Source organism: Melanaphis sacchari, unplaced genomic scaffold (genome assembly GCF_002803265.2).
Source record: "Melanaphis sacchari strain LSU unplaced genomic scaffold, SCAv2.0 Contig20_pilon_pilon, whole genome shotgun sequence".
Lineage (NCBI taxonomy): Eukaryota > Metazoa > Arthropoda > Insecta > Hemiptera > Aphididae > Melanaphis > Melanaphis sacchari.
In genome coordinates this window covers 6,692,789-6,719,302 of record NW_020271042.1, presented here as the reverse complement: position 1 = coordinate 6,719,302, position 26,514 = coordinate 6,692,789, and the positions used below count along the sequence as shown (strand labels likewise).

Below are 26,514 nucleotides of genomic sequence, written 5' to 3'. Positions count from 1 at the left end.
AAATCAATAAATTATTTTTAATGTTCTAATTTAAAAAAAAAAATTAATATATTTAATTAAACATTTATTAATTTGTATTTCTTATAACTTATAATCTACTAAACTACACTTGACAACTTCAATTTTATTTATTTGTAAAGACAAATTATACATCTCTGTGTGGTAATATATTCTATATAATAATTAATTATCGTTTATTTTTTTTTGTTTTTTTTTAATTACTGTAGGTATCTTAAAAAAAAAAAAACAGTCGATTATGAAAATATAAATAATTCGTTTAGATTAAATTCATAGATAACTATCTTATATATTTTTGTAATTTGAAATAAATGTAAAAATTAAATGCCAATTAAAAGTTAAAACTAAATAAATAATATTTTAAAGTACTTCTAGATTTCGATATATCGGTTTTCTAAACTATATGTTTGTATTTCATTCATATAAATTAAAGATTAAATACATTTAAAATATTTATTTTTTTCTAATTTCATTGTATAAAACTTGCATTTAATTATTATCATTATATATTTAAGAAATTAACTATTAAGTAGTGTAATGGTGACAAGCTGTTCTAATTTTCTATTCAAGTACCTATACTCGACAATCTTGAAACGTTTTGTACAAACTTAAATAAAATATATCATTAAATTTAATTATACTTGTATAGTTTACAGTTTGTGAGTCTATAAATACAGTTATCATGGACCACTACTCACTAGTGTCTTTTTTAATGAACACTCAAGTTAGTCAGATGTCTCACATAGTAATTGTAAACCGTGTTTTCATTTAATGTAATAGTTTTTATTAAGATTTGGAATTTTTTCAACTTTTTTTTAATCTCAATAATGTGTGTAAAATAAATCTTTAACAGCCCACCAGGGATTTCAATGTTGAACTATACGTTATAGCTTATAAATTATAATAAGTACTCATACGACATACAATATTATATTCACAAGAAAAGCCACAGTTAATAATATATGTAATGACAATTAGTTTTTTTGTGCACTATACGAGTTGAAAAACAGATTCAAAATATTTTTGAAATCACTATTGTATGTGTTATTTTGTTTTTAATTAATAAAATAGTGAAAATTGTATGTAATTAATATATTTGTTCGGTAAATTTAAAATCAGTTTTTCGATATTATTATAGTATTTTTCAATGTTGTTTTCTGAAATGTTGATGTTATTTTCCTTATAACTTATTGGCTTCATTTGAATTATGTTATTTTTTATTATTATTATTTTTTTTAATGGATTTTATAACATATTAGTTTGTATATAATACTAATTTAAAATAAGAAATGACATAATTACCACAGCTCTTATAAACGATGTTCTAATCAATTTATTCTACTTTATATCACATAAATAAGTTAAATGTTATAAACTGAAAAAAATCTTTTGAATTTAAATGTTTGTTTTAGAATGTCATTATCATTTAAAACTATTTTCATACATTTAAAATAAAAATGTATTTTTCTTCTTTATATTATGATTTCCAATGAGTTCGTTGCTGTATTATAAATGTCTGTATTTAATAAATTTTAGTAAATCTAGAAAAAAAAAATTAAATTAAAGAAAGACAAAGATACAACTATTGCTATCTACCATTTCTTATGATTCCAAAATCTTATCAGTTGATTCAACTCGAAGTACAAGTTGTTTAAATTAGACGATATTGTTATACATTTGAAAATGAAAATGGTTTGGGGAGAAACTAATAAATAATTATGTACCATAATCTTGTACATCCATTACCGCATATTTATCAGTGCTATAAAAGATAATAATTTTAATTTTTTTTTAACTAGGTACTTAAAACATATTTATATGTGTATTAATAATATACTTATATACATATAGAACAGTTCAATTTTTATCATAAATAATTTATCTTACTATTTTTATTATTGGTTTGAGACTTGTAGCTTAAAACGTTTTAGTATATTTAAAATAAATTCATAAGCAATTTATTATACAATAATATATTTAACACTTTCCTCCTCTGCCCGAGTAGCTCATGTACATAATACATAGGTACAAAGAGCGCCCTGGAAGTGACGCAAAAAAAATTAGTTTTAAGAGTATGTCTTTAGACTTTAAGCATATGCGTATCGGTATATTCATTTACATAATAATAACTTAAAATTTGTTTTCAAAAATATATTTACAGTGTATTCAATAGTATTATGTATTGCATCATTAACTATTTTATTAATCATTAGATGATGGCCGGACATCCGGGATTTTTTTCCAACGAACGAGTAAACATTATTATACAAAATAAAATCAATATAAATACGACTTTGAACCGTAGCTAATAACTAAATAATAATGATAACGGTGTCGACCTTTTTAATCGGACGTTATAAGTCTACATTATAAAAAAACATATGGACGTTTCTTATACTGAAATCATAATCGCTGTATAAAAAGTGAAAACGAAAAACATAATAGTACATTAGTACGTATTACTTACACACAATTATTTTAAATACTAAACAGTTTTAAGCTATGTAACATCTTGAATAAATTTATAAATTTATGACTGAAATCGAACTATATTATGAATACAGTAGTCAGCTGAAAAAAAATAATCAAATAGGTACGTATATAATAATATATCCGCAATGTTTTATTGATTAAAATGTTATTAATTATTTTCTGTTAAAATACTTGATAATTAATAGTTTATAGATGGAATATGATAATAGATGTATAAGCTCGTTGGTACATATAACGGTCATTAATTAGTAAAAATAATATAGGATCTAGTATTCGTATGTAATAAAGATGTATACAACTCTTATTTATTTATAGATACGACTGGTACGAGGATACTATATCACTACCGCAAGTCGAATGATGTATATTATAAAAATTGTAACACTAATAAGCAATGTAGTTGTTGTGTGACATGCGTGGTGTTATTGATGAAACGTTTAAAAAACAAAAAAAAAATTTAAAAAAAATTTTTTTTTCGTTTTCCGGCGTCATTTCAACATGCGTCAAGCGTACGTAGGAAAAAAATTGTTTAAACACCACTACACACGCGCCGCTCGGCTATATACATACGTTTTATACATGTAAGTATATACCGCGTACCTATATACACACACAGAGTGCACATAGACACACAGCAACTATTATAGGTAGGTTATCTATCCATCTATTCGTGTCCGTGGGCGTGTATGATATTATGGTATAGTAGTTATACGCCTATATAGTACGTAATACACGTTGCTGCATGCAGGTACACGCATATGTATGTCAATTGTATAAAGTGCAAACACAGAATGTTTGCGATTCCGACGCGTTGTTTTCTAGATTCTAGGTCAAAAAAATATCATTGCATTGTGAGTCGTTTGTGTATGTGTGTAGGTACGTTTAAAACGACAAAATTACTGTACAGTGTCGAGCGTGTGTATTTTATGTGTAGCAGCACGCAGAAATGCCACTTGCCTTCACCGATCGCACGCCGCCGGTGGTCAATAAATCCTCGAGAGTGCGGCGCTTATTTTATTACTTATTTTATTTTATATACGGACAATTAAAAAGAGACGACGACTGGGTTTGATTTATTGTTATTAATGTATCGTTATGTATCTATTGCGCGCTCTTATTCCGTCCTCGTCGAGCACCTTGCGAAAAGTCGAAGACTTGTCTGCCGTTCTCCGATACGTCCGAAACGATGGTTTCTGCAGCAAATAAAAAATATTCCCCTAATTACAGGGACTACCCCCCTCCCAACACTTATATTGTACCATATTGTTTATGGTGCACCATATACATATTATTATAGTATAAATAATATCCTTTTCGCAGCCGTTGACTGATTTCGTTTACTATAAGCTGAAATGTATAATGAACTCGACGTTTTAGAAAACAACTTCGATAAGATATAAAATAATAAATCGTTTTTTGAATAAAAAACCAGTTAAGAAAAACTTATTTCTTTGAAAACGGCTTAGCGCACCGAAATTACATTTTATTATTTATTTTTCATTTTTTTATTTTTGTATTTAGTTAATTATTTGCAATCGTATGATCGTAATGATCGTATATCTCATTACTGCCCTTATATACAAGTCTACGTTAAAAATGTATTTATTTTTAAACCAAAAGATAAAGTTTTATAAATATATATATATATATAAAAATAATAAATACACCAAAAATATAATGATAATATTAATATTATGTAGTAGGTACGTTTTGTACGTGCTGTTGCGTACAGGACATCGGTTCATAATCTATGTTGTGTGTATATATATATATACGCAATATATTATCGAATGCGTATACCATTTAATATTTATTGAATTTTCGTATCAGATAAAGTTATTTTCAGTTAAATGAATTTTACACACTCGTTAGCTCATTAGGGTCAAATTAATGATGGCAAAGATGGCATTATTGTTTTGAGACTATCATAACTGTTTTCATTTTCGCTAAATGTTATTAATGAGCCAAATAACTTATCTTATATTTTATTCGAGTGGTAAAATAAAGGTCAGTTTTTAAACACGTGACTCCAACAATCCCAAATCCGGTATCTTTATTGTTATCAGTGGCGTGACTTTCAAAATGATGTTTCATGAATTACTATAATTCGTATGTCTATATATATATATATTTTTTTTTTTGGTTGCTGCTAGTAGGTACTGCAGGTGTAGGTAGTATGATTTTATTTAACAAAACATCGCTTATCAGATTTGAATAAGTTGTAAAATAAATAATAATCATTAATAGATCTAAATTCGTCGACATTGCACTTAATTGATAATAAATGAGCCAGTATAAAGTTCTTAAATGGACAACGAAGTCATTTTTCACATGATGTTCAACAATATAATATAGGTAGTTATCAAATATTGTAGTTTAAAAAAAAAAAAAAAAAACATTTTATTTTCAAACAATTCAAATAATAATTATTAAATACAATACAGTGACGTTCAGAGTTTCTGCATTAACCTCTTCGCAAATGAAGATTCAATGAGTCAAATTCAATTAATATAATTTTGTACCAATGCTTTATTACAAAATATAAAGACACAACAAGGCAGAACTGAATATATTTGTTATTTGGAACAATAACACTTTAGTAGTTTGAGAAAATTATTTATTGTATAAAAGAAATAAACATAAGTTGCTAAAGAATTGTCAATGTGAATTTAAAAAAAAAATGATATCAGAAAACTTAATTAATATTAACGTTTATATTTGATAGTGATTGATCGCAGTGAGCTTTACTTATTTGAAAAAATAAATATAATTTATCAATATAACGTATTTTATTTTGTTCGCATATTCATAGTTGTATTTCTCTAAACACTACACTATTATAGGCCTATTGAGTAAATAATATATAAGGCCAGTACCCTTTATGAAAATTTTAAGTTTGTAATCAATTTATATTACATGATTTATTATTATATGTAATTATATTAAAAACAAAAATTCTTTAAAAAACACATTTACTGAACCCTGGAAAATAATTTGTTCTTTTTGAAGTTTTGGAGTGGAACCTGGCACCACTAACCCTACTGAAATTATTTCAACTCAGGAATGGTTTTGCATATTACGTAACTTATTAGATAACAATTTGTATCCACAAAAAAAAAAAATAATAATACAATTTTAGAATTTATTCCCCAACATTATGCCCAGTGTTGGATTCAAAGGGTGGGGTTGCGAGGGGCCCGAACCCCTTTTTGACAGTTATATTTGTATTTGTAATATTATAAGTAAATAATATTTTAATTGTTTCACTTTTTTTGATAAATTATAAACTAAATTATATTTTACACTTTTCATGTTAGAAAAATTTAATTCATACTCTATTTCAAGGCTTAACATCAAATTCTAAATATTGTGTTGACAAAATTATTATAAAAAAACGTTGGCCCTTCCCTAAAAATAAAAAAATCCTAGATCCGCCACTGATTATGCCGGTATTCACGTATAATGTTTATGGGTATGAAGCTGTCAAGTCAACTGATATAGATATAATATTATATATATTAGTCATGTATCCTTTTACCATATAATTGGCTCAAAAGTGCGGCGTCAGCGGTTGGCTTTTCCTCGTTGTGAATGGACAGAAAAAACGCGCGCATCTGCCAGATTAGAAAATTACGAGAGATCTATACACTATTATTTTGGAAAGAGACGGACAGCGCGAGCAGACGAAATGGGAATGAAAGAAATGAATAAAAAGAATGGGACATGATATTCTGCGTTTTATTTTTGTTGTTGTCAGTATTTACTTTTAACTTTTGCCGAGGAGACCGGTGGTGGCGAAGACGCCATGGCAGTTGCTACACATAATATGTACGTAAGTATAGGTAGGCTGCTGCTGCTTCAGTTATATAATAATATATATACTCTATATACACATATAACCTTTATATTCATCGGTCACGCGGCCAGGTGTTCGGCGCGCGAGAGATGATATTAATATTATACCGCCGCCGTTGGTATATGTATAGTCAGCTACGTAGCAGTAGTCGTAGATCTCATTCTCTTCGTCGGTACAGCATAATGTATTATATAAACATACCTACGCAAGTCTCTCTCGACTGGCGCAGACGGACATCTGGCGTGTACCCGCTGCACGCGTGTACACGTGTGTCTAGATATTATATTATTTACCTGTTTTCCGAGTGAAAAGAAGATGAAGAAGACGAAAACGAAAATGATGATTATAATACGGATGATAATAGAAACGTTGCACAATGAACAACGCACAATGCACGAAGAAAAGACGTCGTGGTATGCGCATCACCCGGCCCGCCGATACGCGTTGGGAGCTGCAACCGGGCTCGAAGGAGACGATTAAAATATAGCTGCAGCAGGACAATCGTTTTAATGGAATCAAATGTACACCTTAACGCGTCCGTCGCGAATCACTGCAAAACGCGCCGTAATTAAATTTATTATAAATTCCATTTAATTTGTTTCCATTTGCGAACACAGCAGCGCGTCGCGTATTGGTATACTTGTGGTATATATGGTTCCCTGCAGTTGCGCCGTTTAAAATCTTATTACATATTATTATTATTATTATTTTTTCGTAGTAGGTACTGATATTTTTAAATGGGCAACAAACCCTGTCTGAAATTCATCCATTTTTCATGCCAACCAGTTTAAAAGTTTACCGAATCGCTATAATATTAGATTTTTAAACCACTGCAAATGTAACCTTACCCGGTTCAAATAACATCACTGATGGTTCCTCTCTTGCAGAAATTATACTTGTAGACTACGATCGATATCTGCAGTACGGTGTCAGTGCAACTTTTCGTAAAACAAATTCATGATATTGCACAACCCCTAGATTTTTTCGTGAGTGGCGAGTTAGTATATAGTTTAAATAATATAATATTTAAATATACATTAATATATCAATATGTGCGCATATAATATGACGACAGAAATTTTGAAAGACCACAACGCTGGCGCCAGGCGCCACTATGCCGACAAAAAATAAACGCGACACGACGATGAAACAAAACAAAAGACTTCCCCCAAAACTTAATTTTAATTTTTTTTTCTCGCACGACCGTTGGTGTTGTACGCAAATCTATTATGCCTAAATGTATTGTTGAAGACGTGGATAATTCACGTTTTAATTGTCTTGGCGCTGCTTTATATAAATTATTTTGCAGTTTTCAAATCTGAGACGGGGTTTAGAGAAGAACGGAGCTCCTCTATATTTTTTTTTATATTTAAAAAAAAATATATAACTGAGTACGTTTTTTTTCAAAATATCTTATATTTTTAAAATTTTTATTGAATTAGATATTCGTATAATCAATTTGATAGATTATAAAACTTATTATTATTATGACACTGGATAAGAATTATAATGGAATACAATTTAAAAATATATAAACTAATACACTAGGTACTCTTATTGATTAAAATTATTTTTAAAGTGAATAAATTACTGTTGTTCGAAAAATTTTATTTTAATCACTCATAACTCATAAGTATAGGCATAGTCTTTTGCGATGTAAATATTTGTTTGATGATTGATGTTTGGTGGATAGGAAAGCCTTGACACCCACAAGTTAAATTTTGAGTTTAATCTCAAGGAACTCTAGTTGTTTCAAGTCTAAGAGCCCCACTTTTTTATTTTTCCAATTTGAACACTATTTATATATTACCTATGCGCTGGGCATCGTATGTCAATTGAATCTACATAAAAAACGGCACACTGTAGCTATTACCGTTTTACTGTTATGTCTTATAATATTATTATTAATGATAATACGCCATACGTAAATTGTGAAAAACCTAACCCGAGTAGGTACTTAAGTATATATACTTCGTATATGGATACGTGTTGTGGTACAAAACACGAATTTGAAACGACACAATTATCTATTTTTAATTGCTAAATTTAGTGATATACTGATATGGTATAGTGCATATGCACTAGAACGTATAGATTAATACTTATAAAAATGACAACCTTAACGCACATTTAACTCGATGTGATGTTACGTAAAACCATTAAATAGTATCGTACATGTACGCTACGAATTATACGATCTGAAATGCCTGTTAGTATATTCTATATTATATTATATTGTATCAAGTTATAATGATGTGATTAAAGTGACTGAAGTTGTCTGCGCAGACTCAAGCATTTCAATGTACGGTCTCGAAAATGATTGCAAACACCAATACTGCGCAGCTCAGCCGACCGGCAATTCAGTTATCGAATAAACTGTAAAAACCTGGTGGAGGATGTATGCATATATTAAATGCTTCAAGTGTATGTTTACGAGACTGCAGTTATGTTCTGCTGCAACGTGTGTGAATATAAATATGCATTATTGTACCGTGTGTTGACCACTTATCTCGTATTTCGTTATTTCAATGACTACATAATGTTAAACAAATTCTACAAGGGTAGCTGTGTCGCGTAATAAGATCCCTCGTTCGATCGTCTGTCTGGTGATGAAAACCATTGGTTGTTGTGTCTTTGTATATTACTAGCAGCGAATCACACGACGGTATTATAATATATACTTGCAGTGACGGTGAACCCGTGTTAAAACGTCATCGCCTTTGTCTGGTCGTTTCTGGCACAATGTGTTTGCCTATATATAAAGCAAACCTCTTTGCAATCTCCGCAAAGTTAAAGAAAACACAATAGGAAATTATGAAACTTACAAATATTATTACGCGTACGACTGAAAGAAATTAAGACGACGGAATTTGTGAAAAAAAAAACAAAACAATATGCGTCACCAATGTATAAATAATACTATATTTATCGCAGGATCGCCTTACAGCATTGGCGCGAAGTGGCGTGTACTCAACCTATATACTCGTATATATATATATATTATATTACATTTTTATTTTCTTATGATTTGAATCGCTATTATTTTTTTAAAAATATCCCGAAGAATCGACAACTACGAACGAAAATCATACGCAACGTCGACGAATCTTGTCACGTATCGTGGAAGGAAAAACTGATAACTATCCGCGCAGATACATATAACTTCTAAGTATATAGTTTACGCGTGTGCGCGCGCGCTCGATGCGTGTCAATCCATTAGGCGAAACAACGGCGCGGCAGAGGGTCCCCCAGGTGACGCGCGACCGCGCTAGGGATTCGTATTAATCTACCCCGAGACAAACGCGTCGAGCACGAACCGTACACTGTACAACGCATTTATACACTATACAGGTACATCGTGACGTATTATTATTATTATTATTATTATTACCATTATCGTACGTATAGAAAAACACGTGTATTTCGTCGTATGTATATAATATTATATGTTTAAAGTATAGCGGAACTATTAACGCCGCTCTGGTATTGTTGTATCAGACCTCCTCGAGGCCTGCACTGCGTTTGCACCTGCCGTAGTCGTTGCACCCGGTGATGACCCCGTCGGTAATGTGTATCTGTGTGTATGTGTATGGGTTGTAGTTTAGTCTTGCTTTGGTTTTACTAGCGAGTTAGGGCACGCGTGCAAAGACGGGTTGTTAAACATGTATTATACAAAAAAAAAATACGCATATCCAAATGTGTGAGATGACTAAAACTGTGATGAGTTAATAAAGAGCGGACTGTTTTTTGGTGTCTCCAACGATGCTACGATGGGAGTACAGGAAAAATTTTTTTTTTGAAGAAATGTGATTTTTTTAAATACAGTATGTGTCTACAATAATAAACAACAATATATTACGCGTAAAGCAAACAGCCCCAAACTCTAATTACAGCGTTGCAAGTTAACTGAGCATTTATCGCGGAGACACCACTGGTATCGCTCGACCAGTTTATTTATATATCAGTACATAGAATAATATAATAAATTACAAATAAAGATCTCCGCGAAAAAAAGGAGTCTAGAATATATTTCCCACATAGCATTTTTAACGTGAAAAAGATTGAATAAGGACTTTTAAAACTTTACAACATTATTAATGTTTAATTATAAGTATAATTTTTGATTTAATTAATATAATAGTATAAGTTCGACAATTATTAAAAATTAAAAATCAAGTACTTATTAAAGAATCATTAAATTAAAAACCAAGGTATATTTTTTATGTTAAAAATAAATATTAAATAAAATAAAATTTACTTTTATATTTCATAATAATTTTCAATTACTAACAATAATATTTTTTTATATTAAGATACGTATAATTCTATAAAAAATTAAATTAAGTTTTATTATTTTTTATAAACGGTGATGTAATTATTAAAAAAAAATTTTAAAATTTTCACCAAATATATGCTATATGTGATAGCCTAGATAAAATTCTTACCTTTAAGTTTGATAATAGATAAATTTACTCTTATATTAAAGCTGACAACATAAAATAGATTTTGTTGAACAAAATTTTGCCATGTTGTATGTATGTATAACGGAGATAACACATGCGGGTATAGCGTCCTTTTAATATGGTACCAAGTTCTTTTAATCTTTTTTCATCGTCCTCATTTGTCCAAGTTCGGTAGTATTTAATATTTACTATTATTTTCATTTAATTTAATTTTGTACAAACCGCAGCAAACTCATATTCAGGTACCTTATATTCTAATATCATCAAAGATGCGCCGTACACAGCAATAAACATTTGTAGTTCTCACTTATCGTAAAAATATCAGGAAAATGTGCAATAATTAATTTATTAATTATTGTTATTTATTTCATAATTTAATTATATTATTCATCGAAACACTTTATTTTGATGATTTTTTTTTATCGGATTCATTCTCAGGGTTTTTTCTGATTATACCTACTCTCGTACATATACTGTATACCTCTGTGTAATTAAAATCGTTATACTTTTTTCCTAATTTGCTTCTGATGAGGGGAGAAGACTCGTAGTTTGGCTTGGATCGCGATCGCTACAGTCGATGCCCCACGATCGTATTTTTGGACTTCCGTCAAAATATAGGGGAAAAAAAGAGGTCGACCCACTAAACGGAATCGTTTTATTAACCTACCGTGTGGCATATATTATACTTGGTCATGCGTTGTATAAATATATATATATATATGTTTACTATGTGAAATTTATTTCTATAACATTTATTGTTTGTTGTCGTTAACGTTCGTACGAAGTTGGCGCGTGGCTGCTATCGCAGCTGCAGCAATAATGTATTGTCCGTCCGTCTGGTTTTAAATATTTCATATTAATAATAACGCCACCGCCGCATTTCGACTTTGTTTGGTTTTAAACTTTCTAGAGGATTTGTAAACACCGCCCTAAAATCTAAATTGGGGTACGTTTAGCTGTTTAGGAATTATTTATGTAATGCGTATTAATATATGACGCAGTCGAGTGTTCTTCCGAAACCCCGGTATTAGTGAATCGATTCCTTCGGCAATTAAATATTTATGTACGTGTTGAACGACGGCTTTAATAACTATTCGCAAACGACGGTATTATAGATTGTATAGCTGATATAGTAATATTAAATTAATTACTGCGTTTTATTGCGGCGGTGGCCGTTAACACATTAATTATATTACTATTTCTATATACGAGCTTATCATATGCATATGCGACGTATATAATATACGAGTATATTGTATTATAAATATGTAACACACGCGCACGTCATATTCCGAGCGAAATGTGTTTTTTTTTTTTCCAGTACTCGTGCAGGTCTCTGGGGAAACAACTTATTATACAAAACAAATATATTTACCGACGTCACAATATTATTAAATGTTAATCATTATAATCATTATATTAATATGTATGATGTTTCGGAGTTTTTTTTTTTTTGTATTTTCATGCATTATCGTTACGTGTTCAATAATATAATATGTATAACGTCCGTTTGTAATTTAGGGAGCTGATACGAGACATGGCCACTAATTTTTTTTAGTGAACTTTTATATATTCTGCCGACATCGAACATGTGTCTGCTAATGCTAAATAATTATATAAAAACTGCTGCAGCGATAACGCGATAAACACGCTGCCGCATCTCTTTTCGGTTGTAAATTTTAAAAAAAAACTGCCATAAAATGTTATATAACAACTAATATTATGTATGTTTTATGTTACGTATATATATGCGGGTAAGACTTTATATCCGTCAAACGTTCGATTCAGCGTCTGTCCCAGATACACACGTATTATATTATCATGTATAATATTTTTTTTATTTTTTGTTTATTAATTGTGTTCAAAATGTTTCAACATAATATAACATACTAATACTAGTTTGATAAATTGTTTACATTACATACAATGTAATTCACCAAACGTGCCCACCCCTTTTTTTTCTCTCCAATAATGCAATTATTCAAAATTTAATATTTAAAGTATTTAAATGTAATTAAAGATCATCATTTTCAAGTTATTGAAATTTTTTGTACTACTTAAAAAGTGTTTTGTGGAGATACAAACTTCTGTTTTGCTAATTGACAATCTTTCCCTCCCCCAATATAGTAATTTATTTAGGTTTTTGAAAATTTTGACGTATTAAAATAAAATTTTGAACTAGTAGTTTTTGAGTTATATAACTTTGTGTACTAAACATAAAATGTCTATCATAACACATAGGTTTGAAAAATATAGTGATTAGGAAATGTTAGTTATTAATATTAATCAATATTAATAATTTATAAAAATAGTCCAATTATAACAATTATAATAAATACTAGATCCGATATTGCGTTTATTTTATATTTTTATAAAACCATTATTAGGACAATTATTCTTAGTATAAACATTTTAATAATTGAAAAATTACTCGTTATAATTCTGAAATAGGTATATGTACGTTAAAATTTTTTTTTTTTAATTATTCGCTAAATAATTCACAGTAATAAAGGAAAATTTTCATTTTAAAAACAGAAGTTTATGTCACCACAAAACAGTTTTGATTAGATAAACAATTTAAAGAATTTGAAAATATAGGCTTTATTAGTATCTATGTTTAAAAATTCCAAAAATTAGAATTCGAATAAATTCATTATTAAATAAAAAATTGGTGGTGAGCATGCTTGATTAATCACTGTATCTATAGTGTAATTTGTAACTATTTATTACTTGATATATTAGTAAAGAGTAATGATTTTAGTGAGTAGTAATTTCTGATTAGACTATGGGATTTTAAAATTCATCAGTAGGAAATTGTTTTGAAGGGTTTGGATTTTTAAGAAGCTGATGCCAATTTACTAAACTATACTAGATGATCATAAGTTGGATTATTGAGGTGTGTAGTAGGAGTGAAAATTATATTTTGAATGTTGATTATTAGTTTACTAAGGGGTAGATATTATGGTATAGGCGTATAGCATTGTGTGGGTTGTTATGTTGTTATGATTTTCACATTATACATCCGCGTTCAATCGATGACGGAAGAACTTTGTGTCCTACTGCAGGTGTTTGGAACATACCTAAAATCTTTTTTGCAAATACTATTCGTTAAATGGAAACTAACGTGACTTGGTCTGACCGTGTATAATAAAAATTTAAAATATATAAAAAAATTTTCTACTGGGTTTTTTTTAAATATTTTTTCCGGGTTGACCACTTACATATTTTTATCGTCATCTTGCACTCATCCGGCGTCCTTAAGCGAAATCGCAGTGCGTCGCAATTTTACATCCTACATGAGGTATAAATTATAAATACCTACTATTTCCCTTGACTGCACATTATAAAGTATATTGTGGCTAGATAACGACGACGACATATTTCGTATGCGTGCGAGTGTCTGCCCCTTTCTCTCTCTCTCTTTTTTTGTCATTCTCACATTCTCTTTCACTCGCTCTGTCTCGTCTCTCGCCAATAGCTCCATCCAGACAGTGTTGTCCATAATATAATATATTGTGCTCACTAGACTGTTTTCACGAGATTGTACGTGTGCCGATCATTGTTAACAACGCGTTGTCTAGAAAATTAATAGATATGTATCATTATATCATTGTTTTTTATATGTATTTTAATCGCATATGATCCACGTCTCGTCTCCGACCCAGTCCTGGTCTGCACATCGTTCTCCACGCACACGAAACGTGTTAACGATATAATATTGTAAATTATGATAGTGCACGAATAATAATATTATTATATTTGTAACAGCCGCTTGTTGTTATTCTCTTATTGTGTTTTTATACACATGAACAACAATATTGTTGTATTGGAGGAAATGCACATTACACTCTTACTTGTTAACTGCATATATTGATAGGTATACTTGTCAATTGCAAGGCAAGAGAGAGAAAGAGAAAGAAAAGAAAACACGGCATGTTGTTTATCGATTGTACGTTATTTGTAATTAATATTAGTGAAATAATAATATTATAATGATATGACATTTTAAAAAATATACCTAAATTATAATGAGAATTATTTCTCTATCGATTTTTACCCGTATGCTTCTTTATTGTTACAGCTGGGAACCAAAACAGCACGACTGCGGCCACCTGAGAAGTGAGTACTTACAACAATTAATACTATAAGACATTTGTTTTAAACGGCATGCTGCTTGACACTCGAACGTAACAATGTAGGTACATATTAAACCATACGATAGTTGTTTTAAGTGGCTATGTATATTATAATGTCGCGAACGGGCGGAAATCGTATTTTGTAAACATTGTGTCCACATGTATAAAGTGACGTGAAAAATTATAACAAAAAGTTATGTAAAACAAATGCCACTTTGAATGCACTGTTCGAAGAGACAATTTGAGTTAATCACATTTATGCATAAATAATGTGGTTTCGGTTTGTTTAAAACTATAAATTATGATATATATATATATAATACATTCATGTATAATATATGTATAATTGTCATGGGACGCGATATTGTTACCCCTATATTTGTTACAAATTAGGTTTCTTTTAAAATTTTAAACAGTTTTCCACTGCACAAATTATTTTTTGACGTTAGGTAGATATAGAACAGTAAAATGACTGTTTGAGTGGTCTTTAAAATGCTAATAACGCTAATAACTTCTTAAGCTTTTATAAACGAGAGTCACTATTTTTGAGCTTTTTAAATCGATATTATTTATTTTTTTTTTTTTTTAATATAATTGAAAGATTATTTTGTAACTTGAGAGCCTTAATGCCTCTATTATCAAGTTAATATTATATATATATTTTAATTCTTTTTGCTCAAAGTTAAAAATATTAAAATATTTATTACCATTCAGTTTATTTGTAGTTGTCAGTGAGCTTATATTTATAATAAGAAGCAGGATAAAACGTCCTGTAATGGCCTGTATGCGTAGATCGATTATCACAATTTTATAAGTCCGTGATGCGCGTGATTCTTAAGACGTCAATGATTATATTTGTACATGATTTTAATAGATGTTGATAAGTATATGTATAATGTACGATTGTTTTATGTGAAAGTGTATTCCTGTATAGGAAATACGATCTCGTCTCGATAGACGTGGTATTATAGTGGTGTGTATTTTCTCGTTATGGCAGTATATTTATTATCATATATTCATTATGTTTGTATAGAGGGTTATGCAGTTTCTTAAGTGGTATAGGTACTTACATTTACTTAATCTTAGTGTGTATTATATATAGAGAGAGAGGAAATATTTGAGGTACTTTTTAATAGGGCTGACAAGAATAAGATAACATAAGAGAAGCATACGTGTTTGTTGAGCTTGTGGTTGAGCGGAAGAAGCGAATGGTGAAGGAGGTTGAGGGGATTTATAACAAAAGACGAAACTTTTCTACCTAAGTCGCCCGCCGTCTAGAAAACCATGGACTTACAATTCCTCCATAAAAGTCGTGCGAACTCGATCGTCTCATTCGTGTGTATACAAACGCACTTTTAAAACAATATATACCCGGAACGGGATCTTACGGTTATTATTATAAGTATTATGTATACCATAGCGGATAAACGAGTAAGACTCGAGTCTGTTTAAGTCTTGGTAGTGTGCTCCTCGCTGTAGGGTCTGTTTAGGGGAGAGGGTATGGATAGATGTATATAGTTTTCTCAGATAAGTCTTCTGCGAGGGCTGATTTTCGTTATGCTATTTATTTATCGAGATCAATTGCAGTGGTTAACAGATGTTTACTCAAAATCCGCATTTAATCGCTATTAAAATTACATATTATTGACTGAATAAAGTATTTAATATTTTATATATGTATGTGTCTAGACATTTGAACATTCTGCGTAGGACATATTAAAACATAATTTATAATATACATATAAAAACTAAGAAATTGTTTTACATAATTATTAAAATTAAAAATATTTTTTTTTAATAACCTATTCACTAAACTAATTTCAGTAATTTGTTTCAAATATTTGTTTGCTTTTAAGTCGTTGTGTACATAATTATGTGTGGTTGAATTTGTGTAATAGTCGCAAAAGTGTTACTTTTTTTAAGACCTTCCATACGAATATCCAAATTTTTTTAATTGTTTAATACCATCTCTATATTTATATTAACTTAATAAGTATAAAATTATCTTAGCATATTCCAAAATCTCCTTTTACAAACATTAATTATTGTTCGTCTAGACGTCTAGTTCCTAGTTTAGTTTCTAAACACATATTCCATCAACACGAAAGAAGTGTAGGTGGAGTTCATACGAGTAGTATAAATAATTTTCAGATATAATATCTCCATTGAGTGATTTGAATCTGAATAATCCAATATGTTTTCTGCATTAAGAGACTTTTTAATTTTGATGAGGAGAATGTCTGAGGGGTTTATACCAATATTCTACATAGATACGTAGTTTGAAGTATAATTACTGATTATCACAAATTCCTATTAGTGATAAGCCAATTATTCAAAACCTTTGTCGTCCGAGAAAAATCAAAGAGACAAATATTATGACAATTATTGTTATGTGTATAATGCATATTATAATATTATAGGTGCATTCAGTTTACGATGTTGTATTATGTATGTTATTGACGAGTAACGATGAATGCAACTGTGACACGCGCTACACGATTAATTGTTCGTCGATAAGAACCGCCGCAGCCCGCGAATGCTCGTTAATTATAATATTATATTATAATATATAATTATAGTTTTTTATTATCATCGCTTTAATTTCTCTTTCTTAAATTTAGAGACAATGTTCAATAAAATATTATGTTATTATGATGTGTATATACGTATGTATATATAATATAATGTCTATGCCTAGTAACCTATACACATATAATAATATGGTCTTGCACGATATTACACTCGTATACGATAATAATATTATGACTCATTGCAGACGGCGTGGGACATAATATTTTACAATAATCATTTTTATACTTTCTAGATTTTAAAATTTTTTTTTTATTCATTGCCGACTAATCACAGTCCGAGATATAGTGGGGTGAAAATTTTGTGCACTTTCACTTTTAGCACCGATAGACAACAATATTTACTGACCTCAAATTGTAATATAATAAATGTCGAAATATGCACACGTTTCTGCGTGCATGTTTCATCGTCGGGCCATTATACCCATCAACAGAAATTACGTATATAGATATAAATACAACATGTCCATAGTATGAGTCGAGATGACCAGAGATCGTAAGTTGGTGATTCTCCAACATGAGACGTTGAAAATATTAGGCGAAATTCGTGTCTCATCCGTTCTATATGCGGAAAAAATTCAGTGTCACATCTGCGCGAGCATCAGTATTCATATTATACGAAGTATTCAAACAAATTAATTTAATATTCGTACCGTTTATTTCACGATACCAATACAATTCTATTGAATAATATCAGATGTTGTTTTTATAGCTAGCTAGGTAATTATATGTTATTTGACCTCTCGATAGCTGCTGGGGAAAAATAGTTTTAACGGATTTATAAAAAATAATTTAAATTTTTTTATTCAAGAGCGATTATAGAAACATATTTTATTACTTTCAGCATACAAGAGAATGATTTTTATATTTTTCTTTATAGTTTATATTATTCATATCGTAGGTACACAATTTTTTCAAGTTAGGTAATAAGTACTTGCGTGATAGTAAAATTACATACTATTAGCTTGCGTTTAAAAAATACGTGTGAACATTAAAAATTAATTATTTTAATCGACACACGTGTGCTTTGTTCTGGTTTGCTAAAAGGTTAATACTAATTTAGCAATAAATTCCTATTTTGATATTTATATTATCAATATCCGAAAGTGTTATTAATTTATGGCTTCTTCAATCAAATTATTTTTCTTCTATTGTTGTAAATTAGCTCATACTCTTTTTGTGCTGCAGATACAGATTGTATATTTATAATAAATTAAATATATATATATATTATCGATTTAAAGAAATTGATTACATTTTTATTTAATTGAAACTTTCTGAATTTAAATTGTTAGCTTTAAATAGAATATTTAACTATCGTGTATACATAAAATGATTAAATATTACCTTTGAACTAACATGTTAAAAATATTTTTCATTTATTTGTAACAAAAACAAATTGTTATTGATTGCATAACATTATAATATATTCAATGAATGACGATTTCGCATAATGTAATTTCGCATTTTAAAAGAAAAAAGTTTATTACTATAAATAAAAATATTTATTGTATAAATTCTACACTGTAGGGTGTAGCGTAAATGTCGTGGACACCCCACTAATTGTGTCGATTGAGCAATTTAATTTATAATTCAAAATATTATGATAAAATATATTGTGCAATTAAATGATTGAAAACATAGTAAAATCTTTTCTTAACCTCTAATAGCTCTAATTAATAAATAATTTAGAAAATTAAAACCTTGAAATACATTATGTTTAATTAAAATAAATACATTTCAATCTATATTCTAAAAATATTTTTGACAATAATAAATAATAATTGGTAAAGTACGTATAACTATATTCTGTGTTATTTTTTATTCAGTGTAGGCTGTTCAGTATCCATTATTTTCAATTAACTAAACTCATCTTTTCCAAATTAATTACTTCATTGAAATTAGAAGATGAATGAAGATATTTGATTTGATTTTATAACTTACGAATATTTTATACCCTTTCTATGAATATGGATTGTTACATTTTTTTAAAGTTTTAGCTACCTTTAATTGTTTACCCAAACATAGAAGCTATGTGAGAAATATTTTAATGTATACTTGATTTAAGACCTAAAATATTGTTAATTCAAGAAAAAATTCAGTCAATAGCTTTTGAAAAATAAATATATTTAATTGACACTGTAGGTAAGTGTATTTTAACCAGATATTCTAACTTAAATTGTTAAATGGTGATCGCCGATCACAGTAGATGGGTAAGTAATAATGTGTTACAACTTACAATTTATAAGTGATCCTATCGAACAAAAAAAGTAGTGAAATAAACTGATAAGTGATACTTATAAGTTATAAGATAAAATGGGTATAAATGTATAATTCCATAAACAGTGCTAGTATTGTAATATAATACGCTAATTATTTTTACTGAAAAATAATTATATCAAAATACAAGCAGTAAAATATAACAACATGTTGATGCAGACATCCAGTTGTAAACAGTTGTGTGGATGCGTATAAAAATAATATTATCAATTTCTTATTAGAAATAATGACTGTTTGCGTATACAAATTTATAGGTAATTACTACAATTCGCATTTATAATTAGGGCAGTTATATTATATTTCGAGGACTTGATTACATGATAAATAAAATTAACATTTCCACGTTGTGTCGTGCGCTACGTTTTTAAAATCCTTCGCCTCGACAAATATGCACAACTTTGAATTTGACTTTGAAAAATATGTAATATCTTGCACAAACAACGACGTCGCAGAAAATAATAAAAATAATTTTACCATTGCAACAGACGCATAAAAATGCATAAATATCCAAAAACGCCTTGACATAAGAATATAAAATCGCTGCACGTGTAGGACTTTGGTTTTTATTCTTAGCCAGAAACATCGTTCGGTGATGAGAGTTAGCCAGCTACACACAGCCGCCGCCGCTGTCGACGTCGTCGTATTTCTAGGTTTATGATCACATGATATTATATACACTACCGTACATAGGAATTCGCGGCAAAAAGTAACACGAAAAAAAAAACAAAACAAACTGCACCACTAAGTAAGGGGCGTGTTTATGTTGTCCGGGTAATTCGATCGCAACTCGTCGGCGGCGTTTTTCCGCAACGGCAGTTGGCCGGACGTCCTCCGCCGCTATGTTACCAATATATAAATACTTTGTATTATTATAATGTAACCAGACGGTATTGCGTTATCGAAATGAATGTAAGACGCACGCGATGAAAAAAAAAGGAAATTCGCACTTAAAAATGTCTGTTTAGTGACGTCTGGTCGGTCGGTATTTGAATATTATTATTAAAAACCATTTATAACTGAAATTACGCTTTTCCCTTCCCTTTCCACCTGAAACGGGCTGTATAGCTTAGATTAATCACCGATTCGCTGCTGTAAACGACCCCACATTTATATCACTATCCTACAAATGCGAAAGGATACATATCACGCGGTATGTATTAATTTTGTAATATAGTATAATGTAGTCATCATTCCATTTCTCCAACCATTATATTGTACCGTGGTCAAATCGGTTTATCACCTCGCCGAGGATATGCGTATATATGCGTATAAATGTATAATAATCATACGATTTTTGCGGATTTATCGGAAAATTATCTTATGTTTCAACAGAGATTTGATTGCACTTGTATGCGGTTCATCGGCCGAAATACGCGTAGGTACATTATGTAAAATTTGTCATTGGATCATTAGGCAAATTTAATCACCGACGTTTTTGCGGCATTAAGAATGCGTGTTTTTAATCAGACCTAATAAATTCGCACATATTACAATAATAAAGCCATGTATTTCGATCACTCCAACTATATTATTCGGTCGCGCCGACATTTTTCGACGGGTTTTCTCGTGCGCTTAATTCGTCCAAATGGCCGTGTGATTTTATTCATCGCAAAAAGACTATCCATTCACGCGCGATCAAATTTAAACCGACATTATAATACCCATTATACCCCTATATAGCTCCCATATCCGGGGGCTATTATTCTGCTTATGCCAAGTATAAATAACAATAATAATTTAACAATAATTTAATACGAACATTATACGGTTTTATTAGCGGTATTTCGCGCATATTTTACCCGAGTCCGATTCCGTTATTATGTATATAATGTGTCTTTGTGCCTTGATGATAACTCTATATTTAGACACAACTCTGACATTTTCGTCGTTAATCCAATTTGAATATTATGTTTTTATGTTGCACGAAATGAAACGAATCGATACCACCGCCAATACCTTTGTTAAGCGGGTAATGGGTAAATATTTAATATGTATGAAAATTCCTTTAATAATAATAATTAATAATTAATGAATTTATAAAAATTTTAATTTTTGGAATTTTTAAGTAAATGTACTAAAAAAACCATAATGCAGTGGCGTAGCTACCACTAAAGTAACAGAACAGTTACCTCAAGGAATAAACATTTTTTGGAGGCTCACAGCACTGTTTCATTGACAAAAAGTAAAATATCTATTGTTTTAGGGACAAAAAAAAATATTTTTTCCACACGAATTATTTTCTATGTGTAACTACGCCACTACTTTAATATCATGTTCAAATACTTTCATATTTTTTTTTATCATTTAAAGATTATTACGAGTCGAAATATATTTCTCATTTACAAATGTAAACCCATTTTATTGTTAATTGTTCCTATGTTATTAAACGCTGTGTACTAAACATTAAATACTCTCATAATAGATTAAAAGCAATATGCTGAGGTCTATGATTAAAAATTATACTAATCAATAACATTTATTATAATTTGGATTAGTATTTTGTATTTGTATAAATTTTCTGAATATTACATCATGTTTATATTTTATTTAATCTTATTATATTGTATTTTATGAATGTGTTTTTAATTACTTTGGGGTAATTATCCTTTAAGCATATATTTGAATAGATAACATTTTCAAAAAATCCAATGCTCAAGAATTTATAAAGAACAAGCAATTGATGACTCTCATTTAAAAATAAAATTTTTGAATGTTGCGAAAAATCCAAGTGACTATAAAAATATTTTTTTTCAAAATTCAGAATTTAAATAATTGTATTATTATTGGAATGGAGAATGAGCATCGCGATTGTTAAATCACCATGTATATACAATTTATAGTTATTATATTATAATACGATTATACTATTAGTTAGCGTTGTGTTTGGTCTACAGCTTACAGTTCAACTATACCACGTAGAGTCCGTAGGTACTGTAAATTCTTATACAATACCATTACTATAGTTGTACGCTATAGACACAATAGTCAATAGTATAGTCTTGTTAAACGATATAACACACCTTACACCTACGAACTTTGCGTAAAACAATAATATAATATGTTCTAATTCCGATTATTGTCAATATATGTTATTTCTATTTATTTATTTTTATCAATGCATAATATTATTTATGTTGTAGTGGCTATATATTACCTATACGAGAACAACACCATCGTATGCTAGCAATTGGCATAAGATCATCATCACATTATTATGCGATCGGTATGAATAATATACAATATACATTGTACACACTGTACACTCAAAGATTATTTTTAATACAAATTTCGATACATATTGTTGTTCTGTTGTTTAAACAATTCAGCTCTGATTATAATGCAATATACATCCCTCCTATACGAACTAATGCAATAAAAATACGAGTTTTGTAATTGTAAAAACATTATATTATATTGAGTCATATCCAATATTTTATTTATTGACTGTTCCAAGTAAAAGTAACTGGGTATTCGGTACTTTTACTGTAAGATGTGCGTAACGATGTTCATGACGTATACCTTCAACAGCAGATATGCCAAACGTTTCAATTCAAATTATTTACAGTACATTATTCAATGTTGATTGATCGAGTATGATTTTAACGAATTGAGATTTCTATAAATATTGTTCTTGTTATTGGTCGTCGATGAAAACCCTAAAGATATTTCATACATTATACACGGTTTACGGTATATTTATTTTCATTTTAAGCATATACGATGATATTTGGATGAAATTTTTCATTTCAATTTAACAAATCTATAATATCCATATTATTTTTTTTATTTATAAACGAATAATCTAAAAAAGTTTAATAATTTAACAATTCCAAAGTTAGGTACATTTGTTAAAAAAAAAGTTATTGTACTTGGCACAAGGTTATTTTAAGCGTAATTTTGGCAACATGTTTTATAATTGGTATTTTTTCAATATAAAAAAACCAAAGTTTATCCGTGTATAACGGGAAGTCTCGAGTTTTTTCAAATTGTTATTGAAAATAATATTTTCAAACATTTAAACGTCGTTATGCATCATTGCAGCAATAATATTAAAATTGTATACATATACCAATTGGATTTAATTTGTGTAGAGATAAATACCTACTACCGTTTTAATGTGATTATTTTAGTGACTCAAATAACTAATTCTATAAACAGTGGTGACGATAGGGTAATCCATATTTTAAAATTCGAGAAACTATATTATTTATTATTATTATTTTTAAATACTGTTAATGGGATTCAACTGTTTGAAATATATTTTTTAAACCAAATATGCCAACAAACATGGCTTAGCAATATGTTTTCGTGTTGTGATTTCAAAACACTGTATAATTGCGACTTATATTATTGTGTATTGTTTTTCGCCGATCAATGCACCTTGCTTTTTTTATGTCCCACTTTGAACCGTTTAGTTGTTTTCAATAACAATAATATATCGTGCATACAAGACGTATTTAAGTAACACACAATTTATATGTTATGAGACGATCAGAGTCTAAGTGATTACTCAAAAATTCAAGTGCATAAAAAATGCGTAAAGATAAAGCTTAAAGCAGGTTATGAAACATTTTGTACGATCACCTAGACAAAATTAAAACCGCGAATAGTTTGTACTATTTCAGGTAGAAAAAAAAAATGTATACTTATCACATAAATTGTTATTTCAAAACACAGATAGTCAACTGATTCTCTACTATTAATAGCTCGGCTTTCATATTATTGCAAAGTTTTTAAGCTTAAATATTGTAATTAATCACTCGGATCCTGGTTATGATCAGTCCGTTTTATACATAATTTATACTAGGACATAAACAAATAAAATTATTTAAAAAAAAAAAGATTTTGATGTTATGAAAATAATATGATTTATTACTTATAACTAGGGCTCGGATTTTGTAGCAAATGCTTCTTTTGAGGGAAGTGTGGTAGAAAGATAATTCTTTTATATAAATACGTTTTGAATCGTTCTGATTTTAATGAAGTAAATTTTATTTTGCTTTTTTTTGCTTTTTTTTCACAAAATCTGCTTTTTTTTGTTTTTCCTCTATTTGGTTATTTTTTTTTGATTTTTATATATTTTTCTTGAAAACTTAGCTTATTTCTATGTATATTATACGTCTTGGACTATATTAGTATTACTAGAAATTATAAAACAGTGAAAAAACCAGTAATAAATATATGATTGATAAAATAACTGTCGTTATTGTGCCGAAATAGTTTTCAAAAAATAATGGATGGGCAGAACTTCAAAAAGTTAATAGTATTCATAATGGCACTGCACTAAACGTAAATGTGGAACAGTATGATTCAAATGATTTAGTTTATATGAAATATGCACCGATTACATCGGTTGACGTGGAAAGGTCTTTTTCTATGTATAAAAATATATTAGCACCCAATAGAATGAGTTTCAATGAAAGTAACTTGACTAAATATATCGTTGTGAATTCCTTTTTTAATATTTAATTTTATGTGTAATTGAAATTTGCTTTTTTATAATTAAATTAATAAATGCTTTTTTTTGGCTACTTAAAATGCTTTTTTAAGGATTTATTTTGCTACAAAATCCGAGCCCTACTTATAACTTATAAGTTATAACTCACCGGTCATAAAGGTTTATTGTAACATTGCCTGTACAAGTCACTTTTGAACATTTCCAAAGAATATTTAATATATTTATTCTGAAAATAGTATGTCCATAGTCCATACCCATACTTAAAAACTTTTGATTTTGTTTAGTAGTCTGGTTTTGGTTTATAGTGTATTTTAGAGAGTATAGCTGATTATGTTCTACTGTGTCACCAAACTCATGCCTCATACTGATTGCGATCAAAAGTTTTAAGCAATTCAATTTTATCTTATCTTGTAAAATATATTTCCTGGTTTATTTAGCGATCGATTTTTACCAATTTATAAATCACCGTACCAAGTGTCCGCGGTATGCATTTTATACAACAAATGGTAAAAATAGTGTCTGCTTACCCTTAGCAACGTTTCAACGTTTTAAATAGCATACATTTATAATCAATCCGTTTAAGACTCCTAAAGGCAAACCATTTGCAGGAATGACAAAAAAACACATCGACGAGTCGTCCACTCAAAATTCATACATTCAATAACGCATCGTTGAGTTGCGTTCCGAGATCGATTATAATGGATAGAAATCGTGGTTTCGAAAACGAGACGTCTGCATTCTGCAAAAACGATTGGGGTGGGGAAAATCACAATTATTATACCGTATATACCCTATTACCCTGAATAACCCCAAGTAAACGGTATCGGCAGTAGAGGTGCGGTGAAGGCGTCAACGGCGGCTGCATTTTGTAAAACGGACAGACGGTTTCCGTACGATCGGATTTGACGTATTTTACATCACGGTCGTACGCAGGAGACGAGAATATAATATATATATACGCATGTTTATCTACAGGCCACCCTAGTAGTACCAGACTTACGTTTTAATGTCCACAGGGTGTCTCACACTGATTGTGCCTGTCATTTTTTTCCAAATTAATACGATTTTTGGAAAAATGTTACGCTGTATTATACGCACAGAAAACCAAAAAATGTCATAACCTATTATTGTTTTCGCGTGGTTAAATATATTTTTGAACATTGTATAAAAACATCGAGTATGTTAAACATAGTAAATGAAAAGAAAAAGTACATTTTATTAT

The 26,514-nt window shown here is 29.4% G+C and overlaps 1 protein-coding gene across 1 annotated transcript in view; it reads left to right on the top strand.

Annotated features, from left to right (window-relative positions):
• The window catches only part of LOC112593733 (3-phosphoinositide-dependent protein kinase 1), a 178,265-nt gene that overhangs the window by 75,534 nt on the left and 76,217 nt on the right, over positions 1-26,514 (top strand). The window contains exon 3 of the mRNA XM_025338250.1: positions 14,912-14,949. The gene's annotated coding sequence lies outside the window, so the exon portion shown is untranslated. The remainder of the gene's footprint in view (positions 1-14,911; positions 14,950-26,514) is intronic.